The sequence below is a fragment of the Mauremys reevesii genome, linkage group 2 (assembly GCF_016161935.1).
Source record: "Mauremys reevesii isolate NIE-2019 linkage group 2, ASM1616193v1, whole genome shotgun sequence".
Classification (NCBI taxonomy): domain Eukaryota; kingdom Metazoa; phylum Chordata; order Testudines; family Geoemydidae; genus Mauremys; species Mauremys reevesii.
The window spans coordinates 76,216,233-76,232,123 of NC_052624.1; the positions used below are offsets into that span (position 1 = coordinate 76,216,233).

The 15,891-nt window shown below is 39.9% G+C and overlaps 1 long non-coding RNA gene across 2 annotated transcripts in view; it reads right to left on the reverse strand.

The window, feature by feature from the left end:
* LOC120398633 overlaps positions 1 to 15,891 on the reverse strand; it is a 91,000-nt gene that overhangs the window by 29,732 nt on the left and 45,377 nt on the right. For both annotated transcript variants that reach the window (XR_005594588.1, XR_005594587.1), the window contains exon 2: positions 14,011 to 14,150. This is a non-coding gene — a long non-coding RNA (uncharacterized LOC120398633). The remainder of the gene's footprint in view (positions 1 to 14,010; positions 14,151 to 15,891) is intronic.

Below are 15,891 nucleotides of genomic sequence, written 5' to 3' on the forward strand. Positions count from 1 at the left end.
CCCGCTAAATGGATTTCTGGACCAGATCCTCAGCTGGTATAAATCAGCATAGATCCAATCAAACTACACCAGTTTACACCAGCTGACGATCTTGTTCTCTGTACTTCTAAAAATTTCAGGAGATAGACCATAGTCTTGTGCGGATGGACAATTGCCAGGATAAGCCTGTTTAGGTCACCAAAGAAGGAACAAATGAAAGCCTCACCTGCAATTGTTCAAGACAGAAATCAAAAAAGACTCGACTTAAAAATAACTACTGGTAACTAAATAAAAATGCATTTCATAGGTCAAAAGGCTTCATTAGGGAGGAGGTATATTTGCAATACTTTAGTTACCTATACAATATTATCATACTTCTTCCAGAATTGGCTAACAAGTCCCAATTCTTATTTACGAGCAAAGTGAGAACCAGTTTCTCCATGAGTTTAGTCCATGCTGGTAAAGATCACTAAGCATGTGATTAATCTTTTGACTACATTAGTTTTAGAGATGTGCAATATAAAGCTTTCTTCATAAACAAAAGGATGAAAAACGAAAACCCATTGGTTAGAATTCTAAGTAAACAGCTGAAATAATTTGCAAGCACAGAGATTTCTCAGACAATTTGTCTGGGGGTGGATGGGTAGAGGAACAGTATTGAAATATGGTAACTATTGTGAAGAAAAAACATAATATGATCTACTAAGATATGCTAGCAATTTTACAGCACTGAAGAAGAAATTGATGCCAATCTATTTCTACATTAATATTTGCTATTGAATGATCATTTATGTTTTGTATTAAACATTTGAACATCTTCTGTATCTGTTTTATGGAAAACAGCATGTGCAAATGCAGAAAGAACACTGAAAATGTTGCTCCTTGTGCAAAAGTGTATTTATTCAGAATTGCCTTCTGGCAGTGTGTTTTTTGTAACAGCTGAAAACATGCTGGGTAAACAATTTTTTATAATCTATGCATGTTTTATGTATATAAATTGCCCCTACCTTTCATACCAGTGGTCAGGGACAACCTTAGGTCTATGTGATCCATGCAGCACTTCCAAGGAAACTTCATGACAAAAGCACACAAGCCTGCCAGCCAAAGAGCTATCCTGTGTTTCCCGAGCATGATCCCATATGACTCATCTGAGAGCCATGGCAGGCAACAAATCTCCTAGCTGCCTGACCCTGTTTCCATCCTAGGTTTTGGTTCCATAACAATACTTCACATCTATGCATCACTTTTCATTCAAAGCGCTGTACAAATGCCAAATCATTACAACATCCTTGGGAAGGAAGGTGTGAGAGAAAGAGAAAGATTATCTCCACTTTTCAGATGAGGAAACTGAGGAACAGTGATGTTAAGTGACTTGCCCAAGGTCATACACCAGTGGAAGAGCTAGGAGTAGAACCCAGGTCTCCGAACTGCCAGCCCTGTGCTTTAATCACTATGCAGACAGAGAGGGAAGTCCTGGTGTAAAATTAGTAAGAATGGTGTTTTAAAATTGAATTTAATTTCCCTTAAAATACTGAACAGGAGATAACAGAAGCGACCAAGACTGGCAGCAGTACGGACAAGCATTTTTACCATTTTAAATTCCTCACTGAACATTGTTTTTAATCTACCCCGCATTAAATTTCAGTAACAGGATGTAATACGGGACTTTCCAACTAGTATCAAATGGGCTAATCATGGCTGTGCCCATAACTCTAAATTTTTGCCCATGTTTCTTAAATGTAAACCATGGGGCAGAGGGAAGATATCCAATATAGGGATCTGTAGTCAGTTTCTCACGTGCACTTCTATAGTGTATGGTGGCTTCCTCACCTTTCCATTATTAAATAAGTCATATAGGAGCCAAGTTAAAAGCTAAGCACAGGAACTATTGTCAATTATCCTATCTACTACTGTAAACAGACAATCTTATTCCTTGGAATAATTCCTGTTCTATATTCAGAACAAGTGGCTGAGTATATAGTACTATGGATATAACATACTAATCAGATACAATTCACAAATATTTGTTGTTAAATACATTTACTTGTATAACACACTGAGCCAACATTCTCCCTGGTGTGACTCCATTGGCTTCCATGGGACCTGTATGTCTACGTGACTTTTATAGAGCACATGCATATCACACATAACAATGATACTCTCCAGGAGCTGCTTTACAGGTGCTGTACGGTCACTACAGCAGATATTAGTTGGGGGTATATACCCTTTAGTAATTCTATAGATTCCTGTAACCACTGCACATATGGGAGATGCAGGATACATCAGGGACTGCTGGCATGCAGGTATAATATATTAATGCTGTGTGAATGGAGAATTTCTATAAACCCACTTGCTGCACTAATAGTTTCTCTGATAAGGCTACTTCTGGTATTAAGCTCTCTAATCCATTAAAGCCCCGTTATTTACCTATGGACCTCACAAAACATGCAAATTGTATGGCTCCTATAGCCCCTGGGTGAGTGAACTGGATCTCTCCTGGACACAGCTTGGGCTGAGTTCGTCCTTGGTGCAATGACAATGGTGTTTTATCAGGTGACAAATTCAGCCTTATCAAAAGCTCACTGACGACAATTGGAGTCTTTCCGTTAACTTCAATGGGTATTGAATTAGGAAGCCCTATAAAAAGGTATAAACAATAACAGCATCCTTCCCAGGCCCTCGGCTGCCCAGTGAATAGATTTACTGTATTTTTAAATAATTGCCAGAGATGCTCAGACTCTTGGATAAATGTGTAAAATGGCAAGCTGCATTTAAGTAAATAGATAGTGGTGGAATGATGTCTCTTGAAGTCAATACCCCAGAAAAAAGTTAACAGAGTAGAGTTTTCCTTTTATTTTTAGGGACTAAATTCAGTCATGATATAAGTTGGCACAAGTCCACCTGACTTATTGATCAGACATCAAGCCAGCTGTAAGATCAAGAAAAGAAAAAGAGAAATACAACTCATGCCCACAAGAGCCTCATCTTCCAGAAGGTAACAAAGACTGCAGCTGTCCCAGTTAAAAAAACAGAACATTGGTTTAGTTTGGTTTATTTTTCATAAACAAGGTACAGCATCCTGCAGTCTCACAAACATGATCTACAGGGGGAATGGCTGAGAAACCGTAGGTAGTGTCTTTTTCAACTTGAAAAATAAAAGGATATTATTGGCTAAGTATTTTAAACTCTACAACTTGTTGACTTTTGCTGCCAACCTCCTGGCAGGTCAGCATTAGCAACGACAGCTGGAGTGGAAAAACCCTTGAAATAAATTAAATCCTTAAACATTTGAACTTCATTTTAAAGGTAGTTAGTAACAGTCAAAGGCTCTTGTGTTCTTGCCAAAGCTCCTGCAAAAGTATGATGAAAAAAAAAAGTGCTTATAAAGGTTAGAGAAGAAACAGGCAAAGTGCCCACAACTCATTTCCCCCTTCTTGAGTTTTAATGTTTGAAACATGGCAAATATGCTCTCTCTTTGTACATTAAATGGTACATCATTACACCTGATTACACAGCCAGAGAGGTAACTGAACAGTGCCTGTTGAACTACAAAAATATATTTTGCCTGAATGACGCATACTTTATGTGACTGAATTGTCACTTTCATCTCCTTATTGGTGATGCAGCCAAGTCAAATTGATGGAATTTAGTCAGCCTGCAATAGTAGTCAGAGGAGATAGTTATACTTCATCTTGTATAAATCCAGGATAATTGCCATTGGCTTCCATTTTGTTTTTCAATAGATTCCTTTTGTCCTGTTACATTAACCTTTTTTGCTAATTACACAAGATTCAATCACAGCAGAGTAAAATGCTCTGATTTGAATCAATCAGAGCTAGAGCAAGGGGTGGGAGGAAGAAACAAAAGGTGGAATGGAAAAATAAGAACGTAAGTGTACAGAAATTTAGTGTTCTTAACACCAAGCCTCTTAGTCTCAGTTATCATTTCAAGTCCATTCCATACAGATAATAAAGCCATTTGTCATTCCAGTACCTGCACTGATTCAATATTTGATGTAAAGCAGATGATTACTTGCATTGATTCAGCTGAAACATCTGAGCAGAGCCTGGTCTGTTAGCTATGGGGCTTGCACAATTTTTGATTGTTTAATAAATAAACTATTGATTACAAAATGATGTCTCATAAATCCTGACAGACCAGATTTGCATTTGCAACTCTCCCCTGGCACATATAGTTAATGGTTTGGTATTATTCTGCCATTGACTGAGGGGCAACTCAAACATGACAGATGGAAGCAATATTACACATTAGCTACAATATTACTGTACCCAGTACAGCTGACCGTATTGTGAATAAGGGCCAGTTGTTGTTTTCATTGTAAATTCCTTGGACCAGGCTGGTAGCTTTTGCCTGAAACACACCGCCATGGTAGTAGGTGTTGATCCTGCTGTGGAATATTAAGTGGGTTTTGTTGGCTTGCTGAGGTAGGTGCTCCATTATACCAAACTTCATATAAGTAGGATGGGAGTGGCTCTCCTAGAAAGAAAGGATCTAGGGTGTGGGCTAGCAGCCAGGAGGAGGTATCCAGGAGCAGCCACACCTTGGGTGAAGACCGAAGCTGATCTTATGTTGTATCACTATTAATAAAACTACAGCCCAGGAAGGGGGTTAGTTTGGATTCCCCATGGTGTGTGTACTATGTATTTGGGAGCAGGGTGGGAAAAGCATGTGCTCACATTCCTATTTACATCCCTTTTAGATGAAACTTAGCAAACAGGGTCTCAACACCGAGGAAATATCTGGGTATTTACATTTTCATACAGTGCTACTGTCCTAGTTAAACAATACATGCAATAGTTTTGTACTGAACTGTTGTTTTTTAAAATTAATAGATTTTCTTTCCTTCTTCCAGAAAAAGGGCTAGATCAACACCTTAATTTAAGCAAGTGTTTAGCCCTACTGATGGTAAAATATCTTTTGATGTGCGAGAGACAAAACATTCAAAAGGCGTTACTATGCACTGGATCAAATCCTGCTCATCTGATCCATGTAAGCAGGGCCGTAGCAACAAAGAACGTGGCCCCCTCCGAACATATGTCCGGGGCCCCTTACAATGCAGAAACAATTTTTTTTGACACTTTTAGGGGGCCCCTTCCTTGCGGGGCCCCCTCCAGTCGGAGGGTACGGAGGGCACTCGCTACGCCTCTGCATGTAAGGAGCTATAACAAAGCTTTATAGGCCCTGAAGTGTATGGCTATTGATCTCAATGGAACACCACCAATTATTGCCAGCTTTTCCATACATCTTTGAAGTCACAGCATCATTTGAATGATTGATAAATATGCCATTGTGTACCTATATCGATAAATCAACCCAATCTAATTGTAACAGGGTCCTCTGCTCGCCTCTCTTCCTGAGGCCCTCTGCTGCCCCAATAAAGCACAGAGAGGCTTTTCTTTCTGCAGCACCTTTGGCTTTATTTACACAAGTTCTCCCACCACCAGTAATACTATTTACAGAGTTCGCAGGCCTGACAATCTCCTCTCCTACATAGAGTCTGCCCTCAGCCTGGAGACCAAGCCATTCCCCCTTCTCCTGGCTGCCAGCCAGCCTTTATAGCCCTTGAAGCCTCAGGCCCACAGGTGCAGCCAGTTCTAAAGGCCAGGCACCAGACTTCTCCCCAGCCCCAATCTATTTCCCCTGATTGGGGCTGGCTGAGCAGGGGCTAATTAGGTGCCTTTGCACCAGCACCCTGCTACACTAATAAACACCAAATTAACAATGTAATTATTATATCATTTTATTATTTGATTACTAACACAATTGGATTAGTCTATTTGGTCACAAAAGAAATCAAATATCAAAAAGATCAGCTAATGTTGCCACCCTTTCTGATTTTCATGCACATACCCTGAATGTGGGACTCACATTTGAAACAGGCTGAAATATCTTGAGGTTTGGTGTAATATCATAGCGTGCTATGGTAAAAGAATGCCCAGGACAAAAGTATAGTTTACAAGAAAACAGTGGAGGATCAGGGAGGGGAGAAACTGCTGATCTAGTGTGGATTTGACTCCCTCGCTTCCACCCGATAGAGGACAAATAAACATGCAAGATAATAAGAAACAGGATTTTAAATTACAGATATTTCTCTCTACAGGAATTTGAACCCCCTTTAAACTCAAAAAGGAGCATGGGCTCTCATTTGAAATACAATGCCTAGATCTAGGGAAGTGAAATATAACTAGCTACATCCTTAAACTTTAAATGACATCAATGCACAGTGTATCTGAATTCATCCTGCTTTCAGCTGAAATAAAATGTGAGAATAAATACTGGCTGATGTGCAACACCATGGAAAGTCAGTACGAATACAGACTGTGTTAGCGGAGCATAATGAAAGCCAGTCTTCCATTAAAGGTGGCACTGTACATGAGCCATAAATTTTTTAATAGCTTTAAATAATTTAGGAGAAATAATGCAGACTAAGACGGACAGGAAATAGTTTCCAAAAGCAAGTGGTCAAACCACCTTACTTTAGGGAACAGCATAGAAATGAGAAGAGCTATATAAATATGTAATTCCTCAACTGAAGAAAAAAGTTCATTTCTAAAATGGCAACAAGACCAGCAAATCAATAATTTTTTATTATTTATGATTTGTATTACTATAGCACCTAGTAGCCCTAGTCATGGACCAGGCCCCCCATTGTGCTAGGTGCTGTACAAACACAAACTAAATAGCTATTTTAATCCTTATATAAAAACCTAGCATTTGAAACAGTAAAGCAAATCTGGAGACAGACGGGGGTAGTATTCTGCAATCTTTGTATGCATACATCACTCTTTACTTTTGACAGACAGTCATAGAAAATGAGTTTTCTGAATCTTTCCTGCCAGATGGTTCTTTAACCTGTCCTCCCTCCTTCCCCCCCCACCCCCGGCATGCTTTCTTCCCTTACACAACATTCACTCAATCCTTTTTGTAAGTTCATGATGTGAATTAGAATTCCATCAGTTTTCCCTTTGCTTTCATGTCTTAAATTTTCCTGTCCTGTTTCTCAGGTAATTTTATAGGAATGCCTGTCTACATGAACCACATGGACAGAGATGCAGTAGCTGCCTCTTACTCCAGAAACATTTGACCCCTCTGGGCAGTAAAACACTGTCTATAAATAAGAAACGCTCTTAGCGTCCAAAGACTAGGTTTGAGGGGGATGAATAGAGCTGGAATTTCAAATTAAACCCATCACTTGCTTGTACTCCATCACTGCCAGCCTAGAGTGACAGCCAATAGATTTCTTCCCCGATTTAAAAGAAATAAAATAAAAAAAAAGTAGCTAAAGAGATTTAATATATAGAGGGTTGAAAAGAAGTTGAAGAAAAAACTTGAAAGAATAGTCAACCTTGATGCGACAGTAAAGGAAAAAGCATCATCAGTAGGGCTGGCCAGAAAACAAGAACTGTGTTTTGCAAAAAATGAGAGGTTTCAAAATTTTATTTTTGTTTCACATCAGGATAAAACAGAGGCCTTTCAAAAAATGTGAAGAACCATGAGAGAGACAGACCCCAGAGCAGCCAATAGCCTGGTAGTTAGGACACTCTTGTGGGAGACCCAGTTTCAAGTCCTTGCTCTGGCTGAATCAAAACAGGACTTGAACATGGATCGCCTTCATCCCAGGTGTGTGTGCTACCCACCAGGCTCTGGAGTCAGCATCTCTCTCTCGGTCTCCTGTTAGAGCTATTCCACTGGTGTATAAAATAATTAAATAGTCATTGGGCCAGTGAGAGACAGATGGACTGTATCCTGGTGCTTACGGGAACATCCCTGGGATGGGGGAGACCCAAGCTCAAGTCCAAATCCAGCAGAGCCAAGGATTTAAACCTAGGTTTCCCACCTCCCAGAGGAGTGCCCTAACCACTGGGCTATCAGCTATTCTGGAGTGGATCTCTTGCTCTTCCCCTCTCCAAATCTTGGACCTGAGACAATTTTACTGAAATAGATACCATACACCATTTCTGTTTTGTCAAAAAATCCCAGCCAACTCTAACCATCAGCCTGCAGTCCTTCTGGGCTTGATCAGAAAATACTCATGCAAATGTGTAACTTTACTCACATGAGCAGTCTCTAAGCCCTGGTCTACACGACGAGTTTAGGTCAAATTTAGCAGCATTCGATCAATTTAACCCTTGATTTCAGTCAAGCCACATGTCTGGAACTGTATTTGTGTGAGGAGGTTTAGAAAGAGTCAACCAAAAGTACCATAGCTGGGATAACGCCCGATTTTTGGTCACTTTTATAAGAACCAGTTGGATTTATTTACCGCCTAGCTATAGCAAGTAACCAATATTGTTTCTGTTCTTTCATCTGTTACCAAGAGGAACAGAAAAGGATTGTGACAGACATACACATGCCTAGGTGCAAACCTGGGGAACTCTGGGATCCTCTCAGAATTTGGGCTTGTACAGAGCTACAGTGTGGCCCAATGCAGGGGGAATGGGGAGCCTGTTCCCAGCTCTGGCCCGACCAGCTTTTATGACCTTGTGCAAGTCAGTTTCCCCTCCCACCCGTCACCTCATCTATTTAGGCTAAGCTGTTCAGGGAGGGATCTAGCTCTCACTGTGTGTATATACTGCACCAAACACAATGAGGCCCCAATCTCAGTCAGGGCCTCTAGGTGCTACCACAATACCAATGTTATATATTGCTCCAGGTCAGCCACTGAAGGGGGAACCTATATATCAGTAATCCCTAAATTAAAGCAAGGTACAACTAGGCAAGAGAACCCTAGGGCTAGGCTCAGTCTAGCAATCACTTAAGAGAAAGTGATTCCAATTCTATAGAGTAGAAGCAATCATTGTATCACCACATGAACACATTGTGTACATGGGAATGAGTGGGCGATACCCCACTGCAGGGGTACAATCTCTTATAAGAGGCAGCTAGTCCATTTATTGTTGGAAAGAACAATCCCAGCCCCTTTTTCTGATATTATACTAGGTTAGGCTAGGCACACGGTCTGGCAGACCTTATGTAACTTTATCCTTGGAACTCCTTCCCACTCCCTGAGTGTGAAACATTTGCCCTCTTTCCATTCTTTCCCAAAGCCTTTCAGCAATAATCTACTAAGAGAAAATGACATCTATTATAACACTGTGGCACCATACACCAGGCTGGGATTATATAGAGCTAGGAACATCTTATCCCAGTGTAACCTCCCCAAAATATCACTTGCCAACATGGCTGGAGAGGAGGGGAGTGGCCCTTGAGTTAGGTCTTGCTTTGGTAGGCCTGTGCTTTTCACTAGAATGGTGAGAGACATCTCCCTTCGTCTTGGGAGAAGTGTACGTTCTAGTCTCTCAGTATTCCATCTGACATCAAGGGAAGACAAAGTGTAGCTGCACTTGTACATTTGTTCTCATCAGGGCAGTGATCTACCATGAGCAATACTGACAAACAAGTCCATATTACAAGCTACTTTCAACAAAAGGCTGGTATCACCTACCCACCAGCAGAGAGGAGGCCCAGTTCAGGGAGATGCTGGACTTTAATGGGAATTGAGGGCAGTCAGAACCCCACAAAGGGAGTCAGCACGCTGCAGGATTGAGCCACTAACAGTCACTGCAGTTGCTTATATTTATTTCAGTTTGTTCGTTTTTTCCGTAAACATCCCTAATCATTAATCTATGTGGACGTGCCATACAAATATTTGCAAACCTTACAAAATACATCAACATCCTCCTCACTCATTCAGGTTTAACAAAAACTGTTCTCCACAGCACCCGGACTCAACCCCATTTTAAAAGCCATGGAGAATAGATAGGCCTTGCAGTGCGTCCTCAAAGTCAACAAACCCTGGCTGTATCAACCAGGGAGGAAAACAAAGTCCAGAGACTGTTTTAAAACAGCACCATCAATGATTTCAGCTGCACGAGTATCACCTGAAAAGTAAGGCAGTTTCTCAAGTAACTGGTTCCCAAATGATTTAGGGCTTTATAGGTCAAAATCACCTTGAAGCTGCACTCAGAACCAAACTGGAAGCCAGAGTCGATTTACATTCTGCATGAGCATCAAGATGGTCTTCATGCATATTGTCACAGAGAGCACATAATAACATGGATAACTGCAGAGGGCAGCATCCAAAAGGAAAAGTTAGAACTTTCCAACCAGGGAAAAAAGAGTGCTTTTGGCCAGTAATGTTACCATTCAATAGCAGATCAAAAAGGACACTCCCAGATTGCACACCCCCATAAGAAATGGGGGGTACACTCTCCCAATAAAGGGAGCTGAAATAACTTCCAAGTGCTTCCCCAAGCCTACTAGCATTACCTCACTCTTATCCCGATTGAGTCTCTGGCAGATAACCCAGTAAATCACTCAGGCATACTGACCTTGTTAGATGAAATGGAAATACACGCTTAAATATCACCAGTACAACCAGACCACTTAAGAGCAACTCCTCCTACCAGCCAGGATCTGCAGGAGTGTCAAAATACCTGGACTATAATACCTCTTAAAAAAACCAAAACACCACAGCGTGGACTCCAGATCTTCATCCATTACCAGGAGGAAATAAACAGCCAACCCCTCCAGTCCCGTCTCTGTACTATAAACAGGCCTAAAACCAAACTGACTGACCTAAGGACTTCAGATTAACATTTAACTACGTGATCACACAGCTTGTGACACAGACCAGATACTGTCTCACATGAGTAATATATTGTTTACCGATTGAAAGACCACATCAGACCACAACAGTATCCGCACTGACATCCTGTATAATAAATCAGTGAGATGTTCCCTAAATATCCTAGGATAAACATAGCAGCTGGAAGACAAATCCAGCAGGAGTGGGCCAATATGCAGAAAATACCAAGTTTAAGTCTATGGCTTGTGTTGTGCAGGAGGTCAGACTAGATGATCTAATGTAATTAAAACCTATGAATTAAAGAAACCTAGATACCACTTGGGCAAACACAAAACAGTTGGTTAGTCAATCTATTCCGCACCACCATCACCCCCCTCCCCACCATCTCCCAAAACAGTGCACTTGGTCTTTGGTAGTAGGTACTTTTACACCAACTAAATAAAGCAGGTCAGGACTTCATGAGGTTCTTAGGAAAGAAATCTCCCTTCAAACATTTAATCAGTTTGTACCAGATTCCAAAAAGTGGGTGTCTGAATATATTGTGAATGGTAAATTCATGACATAGCTGAAGAGGAGATTATAAATAATGGAAAAAGGAGAAAAGTATGACTTAAGTCCAATTTAGCTCTAGCAAAGTTTATAAATATGTAACACACCAGAATGTTCAGAAACGGAACAGCAAATGAAATTTCTAGTGATTACGCAGTGTTCATGATTAAAAAAGAGCTCATACCGTATCAGACTAAGCAAGAAAAAACAAGCTGTGAAACATGCTCGTTCCCCACAACCTGAAAGGTCTTCTAGTCCAATATGCAAAAGTGAGACAGGAGTTGTAAGATGGCATTATTAACTACACTTAAATATAGATGCTGAGGATATATCTGGTGAATAGCACTGCAGGTATGCGGAGAATTATATATAGAGAGAGTTGCTATAGGAAACACTTCAAAATAAGTGCATAAGACCATCATATTAAATCCTTCTAGGTGAGATTCTGGAGACAGACAGTAACAGTTAAATCTGTGGTATTTTCAGTTTGTTAATCTAAGCCCCAATTCCTCAAGGTACTTAAGCACGTGCCTGACTTTATACACGGGTAATCCTGCATAAAGTTAGGCACATTCTTAAGTGTCTTGTGGAAACAACACCCTAAATATGATACCCTTTCAAATCTCTGTGTAGGGTGTACACGCACACAGGATTCACCTCCACTGAAATGCAGCCATCTCTCAGAGGGGAATCCACAAGTTGTTTAAATAGCACAGAGTAACATAGGAAGAGACTAAAAATACTACATCCATTTGAATCTCCAAGAGGAAATTAGCTAGGCAGGATGTAGTTACCCAAACTGGAATTAGGCCTAGAGACCAGAGTTATTCCCAAGAAAAATGCCATATGATTTTTAATGACCACACATAATCAGGGATTTCAGTTTTAGATCTCATCCAAAAATAGGACACAGTGCTCTCGAATGCTATGCTGGGATATTGGTACAGGACTTGCTTAGATGGCAGGGGACCCCACCTGTTTAACCAACACCCCCACATCAAGCAGAGACCTGTCTTTCTGTGGAGATCTTGCCAATCAGTCTTGATTTTATCTTGCAAGATCTGGTGAAATCTCAGTCTGAAGTAGTATCAGTGAGTATATGCAATTTAGGTCCTGTTAAACTGGAAATCCAGAGGCAACCTTACCTATGGCACTGCCGCCCATCCACATAATTATATATTGACTAGCAACCTTATGTAGGCAGTGACAGCTGCCAAACGGTTCCCATTATAACACTACATTTTCACTGTAACTTGTCAAAGCATTTGCCTTTTGGGGTGACATTTCCCTTGCTTGATCACTGCCCATACAAAGGGAAAGCTCCTTCAGCTGTTTTCATTTGGTGGGTTTTTGTTTTTGTTTTTTTGGAGCCTGAGAAAACCCAAACTTTTTTTCTGTTGTAAAAAAACCACAAACCAAAAAAAAAAAGAGTCAGTAAATGCAACACAGCTGAGTTAATGTGCTGTCAAAGCCTTAATTTTTCTTGACTTTCTATGAGTACAGCGTATGAATATTGTACACATCTTTCCTCCAAACACCATAACCAGTTACATGCATCATGCACTTTTGACCACTTCACCTTGCCCTCTGCCCACATAATTCATCTATCAGATCTTATTCTACCATTCTAAATCTTGGAGCTGCTTCAAACAGCTGTTTTAAAAAAATAAATAAAATAAAATAAAAATCAACCTATTAGAGGGATATTTCCTCCTTTCCCCACTGAACATTCAATTCTCTCTCTACCACCAAATTAAACAGATTTCAAGGTTCATGATGAGTAATATTTAATCCTGGTCCAGTGACAGATTTAAGGTCTAGTATCTCATGACCATGCAGAGCTTGAAACCACATATTTTGTATCACTGAAAATGGGAGAGTCATCCCTTCCCTAATGGACACGACAAGCAATTGCTTGCTTCTAGGTGCCAAGATATCAGATTCAACATGGACATTGTTATGCCTATAAAAGGTATCCTGAGTAAATACAGAGAGTTTTCTAAATTATTGGTTATATTTTCTGTCTCTGTCTGCATCTTGCACCATGATACCAAGGCACTTGACTTTGCAGGTGAACTGTTGCACCTGCACAGTTGCACCCAGTAACAATAGAGCTGTCTAAAACATTTGTAAAACAATTTTCCTGTCTGTTAAGTGGAATATACACAGTATACAAAGATGATGTGGTATATGAAATTTCTGTAAACTCTCATATGGAAGACCTGAATGACTCACTCATGGCCTTGCTACTTACGGTGATAAAGCTTTATTCCCCCAGCATCCACATCCACACACACAGTAATATAAAGGTCAGATTAGATGATCTAATGCTCCCTTCTGGTCTTAAACTCTATGAAACAAGCTCAGGCAAAGTAATACAGAAGACTACATCATAAGAAAAATAATTAATAAACTTTCTGCATATGGTAAGATCTAGGACCATGATAGTGATTATGTATTAGTGACAGCAAGTGTGCTGTATTGAACGAGCAGACACACAAAAAAGTCACAATCGTACAAGCTTTATGTAGCAGAAGTAATTTGCAAACCAATACGAAGACTAAAAGACTGTTTTAACCTGGAGCGAGAGGAACTCGATAAACGTTAACCCAGCTGAGAAATGTCAAAACAGCGGACGTCAAAATAACTGAGGAAATACACAAACTGGTGAGTGAAAAAAACCAAGCCAGAGACACAAAGATGAAATGCCAGACTGCTCGTAGCTTATTATCTGGATAATTAATGGAATGCTTGAGACTCATTTTGATTATTAAGAGCCCAGTATATTTGAAAAGCAACAATCTTATCTGCAATAAGTCCATGCTGATTCCCCCGGGGTTTGATCCTGGCAATGAAGTGGAAGAAATGCTTACCTTGGGGAGCAACTGAGCCAGTTGCTGCAGTGAATTCTTATCCTGGTATCAAAATCACATGGATCCTTCTACTTGTAGTGCCATCGGTGTCAAAATTCAATTCACATCTCATTCACCAAGCTGATGAGTTGATAGCAATCCTAGGTAAAGGAAAATACGTAACCATCTCGGACCTGTACAATGGATATTGTTAAGTATCCCCACCTGAGCCTGCAGAGGAAAAAACAGCAGCTTTCTGTACTACTTTTGGAATCAGCTGTTTTGTTGTGATGTCTCAGTTTAGATGGAGTTTCCATAACCTTCTAAACATGGATACAAATTATACACTGTAGGGTTGGGACTGGTTCATAGACACATCCTTTATGTGATGATACTCAGCCTGGTAAAACTAATGAAACAGTACTAGCTCAGATACAAATATCTACTATCCCATGTTAAAGGATTGGAAAGTAATGAAAAAAATCTAATGATAATGTTCCTTTCCTTTTCAAAAGTAAAAATTAGCCCCAGGTGAGTAGAATTCTACAAGTCTATGATCCAGGAAAACCATTTGCACCGTTGCTGAGTAATTGGGATAGGACATGAGCAGCTGGAATGAGAATCAATTCCCACAGAAGTACATGTGACACTGCTCAGAGGGGAATGCCCAGGTTATTTGCTGTGCTCCGGTGGAGGCCGGGAGCAGATCTGGGAGAGCAAAAGGCCAGCAGCAATAACACAGGTACCAAGTGCACAGGTATTTTCATTCATTTTTCTATGATTGCATTCCTGTAAATATCCACACCTTTCACCACAGTAACTAAAGTACTATATGCTTAAATCACATGACATTTTCCCCCAAAGTAGGAACTAAAGTACACTGATGTCAGCACGTGAGAAAACCTTTATGATAGTCAAGAAATAGCTGTTAAAATCAGCATTAAATTAAAGCCTTAACTTAGTTTCATCTGTATAGTCCTGAGGTATGCCTTATTCCTCAAATCAGCATCCATTTGAGTGCAGAGACTAAAAGTCCAAGAATAACTTCATGTTTATATTGAAAATTTTTCTCCTAAGAAATGAGATTGTATAGTAGGACAAAACTAGTTACAGAGTAGGATGATGAACTTTAACATTACTACTACTTGTGGAGAGACCCTTAGTCAAGTTGATATGTTGAGATCAAACAGTTATGATATGGTCACAGTTATTTTTACAAGCTAGGACACTAGCTTTTTTATTGTAGGGAAAATGGCTTGCTTGGTTAAAGAGAAAATACTGGGGGGTTCTAATACGAGGAACAGAAATATACATGAGGAAGAGAGTCTATTTTTTAAAAACCATATTGTATCTATTGATTAGATGACAGACATATGAAGATATACTAATAAAGTTGTTAGTGTTTTGTTTTCCACAAAAGGAAGAGAGGGAAGAGGGAACATATGGCAACATTTTGTATTAAATACTTCAGTTCTAATTTACTAGCTACAGAAAAAAAGTCACTCCTGTGCCCAAACTGTTTTTTTAATTGATGTTAAGTTACTCAGCTGCCTTAGCAATGAGCACCAGTATAAATCTGACTAAACATAATTTATTCAAACCCCATTTAATTGTAGGAGTATGTAAAGCATATCAAATGTTGGTTGGACAAAAATCTTATCAAGCAGTGTATTTATGGGGCAAATGCTGAAAGGGGTCTTCAACATGTATGCTAAACACTGTAAATGTTCTTGCTTGGTTTTTAGATAGCATAATCTTATGATATAGATTTCTCTCTTCAAAAAGAAAAAATGCACATCTTATTAAGTAAACAACTTTCATATTATTTATCAGACTTCATAGGTTCCCAACCACTTTTCCTCCTGTTCTTCCCTTCAGATTGCTGTTAGGACCCTGGACAGA